At 41.2% G+C, this 4,833-nt stretch overlaps 1 long non-coding RNA gene across 3 annotated transcripts; it reads left to right on the top strand.

Annotated features, from left to right (window-relative positions):
• The first annotated feature begins 277 nt into the window (after positions 1-277).
• Positions 278-3,343, top strand: LOC134099819 (uncharacterized). Of its 3 annotated transcripts, XR_009941174.1 has the most exons (7): positions 278-444; positions 1,629-1,699; positions 1,914-1,984; positions 2,198-2,268; positions 2,482-2,552; positions 2,767-2,837; positions 3,177-3,343. It is a non-coding gene; the product is annotated as an uncharacterized LOC134099819 (long non-coding RNA). The 3 variants fall into 3 exon arrangements; XR_009941176.1 differs by lacking the exon at positions 1,914-1,984; XR_009941175.1 differs by lacking the exon at positions 2,198-2,268 and having other exon boundaries at positions 3,177-3,342.
• The last annotated feature ends 1,490 nt before the right edge of the window (positions 3,344-4,833 follow it).

Below are 4,833 nucleotides of genomic sequence, written 5' to 3'. Positions count from 1 at the left end.
AGCATTCCTCATTTTGGGCGATTTGTCCTTGCTTTTAGATACAAGTTGTTCTCCTTTTCCTGATCCTATTTCTGCTAGGCCTACTTTATAGTAGCCTACACGTGTAGCCTATCAACTGGTCTTTTCAAAGTATTTCTGCTCAGAACTGCTTGCATTAAAGCAATAGTTCGGAATTTTGGACATAGGACCTCCCCACACAGCAGAGGATTCCAAAACGGACCCGCCCTCAAGCCGCCACATCCGCGTCACAGTCACCTCCGTTTTGGCTACGCGCACGGGACACGACCCGCCTCCGCCAGCGCGCCTTCGTGCAGCGGGTCTGCGGCGGACTCCGTGCGGATACGCACATCGAACGCGCCCTTTCCACTCCTAACGGCTTCTTCGGTTTTCAAATTTCTCGTTGATGAAGTGGAAGACGAAAACAGCGGCGTCTGAAGGCTCACTGTAAGTATGCTCCTATATGCTTTATTTATGCAGCTACCTAGTCTATCCACTGAAAAAGTACTTCCATAACACAAGTTACCTACTTATCTAGCTTTATCTGCTGATATTATCCGAAGATTTGCTGGTCGGCAGATAGCAGCTATAGCAGCTAGCTCATATTTACACACCAGCTACGTCTAGCTTGCGCAAGCTAATTTAGCCCACTTTAGACGGGGCTAAATCCTGTCCAACTTGAGCTTTGTTACCTTTTGAATTAAAGCTAAACTCAGAACTGAGTTTAAAATGAGTAAAGTTTAATTTGGTTTAACGCTAACTTTAAGTGTTTGCATGTGAACAACAAAAGTTGGCTTGCGTTAGCTAGCGTTAGCTTGTTGGCTTGCGTTAGCTTGTTAGCTAACGATAGCGTTAAATTGCTACAGGGAGTCTAGATTCTAGTTTTTTTGTGAACGTTATGAAAGCTTAGATGTTGGACTCGGGAGTCTTTATGAAAACGTAGGCCATTTCAGATGTGTTTAAACCTCATTTCTTTCTGGGAGGGAGGCTGATTTCACATTGTTCACCATTCCGGGATAACGTTAGCTGCTAATGGTTTTAAATTATGAACGACGTTAGCAAGGTAATCAGCTGCCGTATGCTCAAACACATCGTCGTAGCTCGACATTCTCTGCTGGCAGTAACAAAAAAGCTTTGGGACTCATGCTTATATTTTGTACACGTTAGAAACCAGCAAACAGGCCTACTTTTCAATCTAAAAAGTCCGGTTTCCAGACGTGTTTCCTGGTGAGTTTTTAGATTGAATAGTAGAGATTACTCTAACTTTTAAGAAATATAAATGCACGAAGGGCACGAAGCTACAGTATTTGTTTTCATGTAGAAATACTATCGTCTACGAGTTCATTTAATGATATTGAACGTTCCTTGGAGTAAGATTTGACTGAGAAGAGGCAAAATAGAAGTGCTAGTTGACTTCATGTAGCAGCTATGTCCTTGCTTTGCCTTGTCACAGACCAGACACTTTGTTGTGAATGTTTAGATATGGGAAGAGGAGCTAAAATGAACAGCCCCATATTCTGTGGATCCCAATAAAATGCATTTTTAATGGGGTGTATTATTGGTTATGATAAATATTTGGCAATTTCTTTTTGATGATAAAAGTAATGCATATTTATGTATCTGTGTTACAGGTCATTCACAAGTGGCCACAGTCTGGTTTGGGGGTCTACGCTTTCTCGTCCTGTCCTGCCACCCAAGTAAAGTAAGCTTTACTGTTTTACATTTGATTTATTTGACTTTTGGTCTAAACATTAATAATAAAAAATAACCATATGTCTCTGTAACTGGTGTCACTAGTTCAGGATGAAGTGAAGGTAAATGTAACATGCTTAAATGCCTTTGTCTGCTGTAATAAAACCCACCCTCTACCTCAAAAGCTCTCTAATGAAATGTACATTTATGTATCTACGTTACAGGTCATTCACAAGTGGCTCCAGTCTGGTTTGGGGGTCTACGCTTTCTCGTCCTGTCCTGCCACCCAAGTAAAGTAAGCTTTACAGTTTTACATTTGATTTGTTTGACTTTTGGTCTACACATTAATAATAAAAATAACCATATGCCTCTGTAACTGGTGTCACTAGTTCAGGATGAAGTGAAGGTAAATGTAACATGCTTAAATGCCTTTGTCTGCTGTAATAAAACCCACCCTCTACCTCAAAAGCTCTCTAATGAAATGTACATTTATGTATCTACGTTACAGGTCATTCACAAGTGGCTCCAGTCTGGTTTGGGGGTCTACGCTTTCTCATCCTGACCTGCCACCCAAGTAAAGTAAGCTATACAGTTTTACATTTGATTTATTTGACTTTTGGTCTAAACATTAATAATAAAAATAACCATATGCCTCTGTACCTGGTGTTACTAGTTCAGGATGAAGTGAAGGTAAATGTAACATGCTTAAATGCCTTTGTCTGCTGTAATAAAACCCACCCTCTACCTCAAAAGCTCTCTAATAAAATGTACATTTATGTATCTACGTTACAGGTCATTCACAAGTGGCCCTAGTCTGGTTTGGGGGTCTATGCTTTCTCATCCTGTCCTGCCACCCAAGTAAAGTAAGCTATACAGTTTTACATTTGATTTATTTGACTTTTGGTCTAAACATTAATAATAAAAATAACCATATGCCTCTGTACCTGGTGTTACTAGTTCAGGATGAAGTGAAGGTAAATGTCAACATGCTTAAATGCCTTTGTCTGCTATAATAAAACCCACCCTCTACCTCAAAAGCTCTCTAATGAAATGTACATTTATGTATCTGCGTTACAGGTTATTCACAAGTGGCTCCAGTCTGGTTTGGGGGTCTACGCTTTCTCATCCTGTCCTGCCATTCAAGTAAAGTAAGCTATACAGTTTTACATTTGATTTATTTGACTTTTGGTCTTTATTAATAATAATAATAAAAAAAAAATAGCCAAATGCTTCTGTAACTGGTGTTACCAGTGCAGGATGAAGTGAAGGTAAATGTCAACATACATAAATGCCTCTGTCTGCTGTACCCACCTTCTGAAAAGCTCTCTAATGAAATGTAATAGCTGTATAACTTCATAAGTCATGTTTTTTTTTAATTAAATCTCCTTAATACCCATCTCATATATTATATATTATATTGTGTAAGCATAGTTGGTGTTGGATGCTACATACTATTAACATTAACATGTCTGTCTATTTGATTACAGGTGCTGTGAGGAAAAACACAGAAACATGGTCAGCCAACGACGCGGTGGTCACTAAGCACGCAATCAGGTGGTTCAACGAGGAGACCTGTCCTGCCTCCATCCACACCAAACGGATTAATAGGAGAAATAAACATTAAACAATCTTTTTTATGGAACTAATTGTCGTTCACCAGTTATTCATTTTCTGATATTTTAGCTGTGCATATAGCGCAGCATTTCATTGAAGTTGTAGCCTACCGCTAATAGGTAAAATGTTTCATATCTGCACCGACCTAGGCCTATAAAGCACTAAATTAGTTTAGAGTAGTTAGAATTTAGAGTAGTATAGCCAAGGCTACTTAACAGAAACAGAATAAGCTATAACTTAAACTTTCCATTAATGTAAATGTCAATTTCATGTTTCCATTGAGCCAAGTGATTATTCTGTACAGTAAATTGATGTCTTGACTTAAGTTAGACCTATTGACCATTGTGTTAGTTTAAAGAATACAAGGCAATGCAGATTTAAACTAGGCCTATATTGGTGTAGAAGTCTAGGCTAGGAATAATGATAGTTTTAGATTAATTTAAGCTATTTTATTGGGATTTTGAAAATGATATGAACGGGTCCAAAACGGACCCGGGCCAGAGGTATTTTGAGTCCGTTGCGGATCCGCGGCGGATTTGCGGGTCCGAACAGGCTCCGGTCAGTGTTTTTTTATGAGTCCGTGGCGGGTCCAGAACGGACCCGGTCCAGAGGTTTTCTATGATTCCGTCGCGGATCCGTGGCGGATTTGCGGGTCCGGGATGGATGCGGAGCGGATGTAGCGCGGAGCCCAGCCGGCTCCGCGATCCGCCCCCGTAACGGATCCGTCGCTGAGTGCAAGTGGACGCCGATACGGGTCCGTTTCGCGGGTCCGTTCCGGAAGCCGCGCTACCTCCGCGGCGGATCCGCCGCGGAGTCCTTTTGCTGTGTGGGTCATTTCCAACTTAGTCGAGGTGATATAGGTCGGTGAAGACCATTTTCAGTGAATTTCTGCCCTTCCTTGAGTTGCAGCGTTCATCTCGTGCTAACGTAGGTGCCGAGATAACGCAAGTCAACGGTAACATCCAGCCTGCCTCTGAAAACACTCCACAGAACACCCGAAACAAATAAATTATAACGTCAGACTATCGATGCACATGCCACATGTTGATAGAACAATGTTAGAAATAAAACTAAACTTGCATCGCATTGCAATAGCCTACTTTGTTCCCTTTATGGCAGTGGCGGATTGATATTGAGAAACTAGTCCCTCAAATTGTAATAAATCATTGAGTTGCAAGGTTAGTTTTATTTCTAAAATGATTCTATCAACACGGACATGTATATCGATAGTCTGACGTTTTAATTGACTTGTCTCGGGTGTGCGGTGGAGTGAGTAAGACTGTTGTTGATGTCAGACTGATGTTACCGTAGAAATGCGGTAGCTCAAAACCAGCGTTAGCAAAGGGGGGCGCTGCAACTGAAGGAGGGGGCTAAACGCGATAAAAACGATCTCCACCGACCTATATCACCTCGGTAAAGTTGGAAATTAGGTCCTACAGTATGTCCAAAATTCCGAACTATTCCTTTAAGTGGAGAAAATAGGGCTCCCTTCTATCCTCTATGGGTCGCGCTTACTGTAGGCTACAGCAC

Source organism: Sardina pilchardus, chromosome 13 (assembly GCF_963854185.1).
Source record: "Sardina pilchardus chromosome 13, fSarPil1.1, whole genome shotgun sequence".
NCBI classification, from domain to species: Eukaryota; Metazoa; Chordata; class Actinopteri; order Clupeiformes; family Clupeidae; genus Sardina; species Sardina pilchardus.
This window is presented reverse-complemented; position numbering and strand designations above follow the sequence as displayed.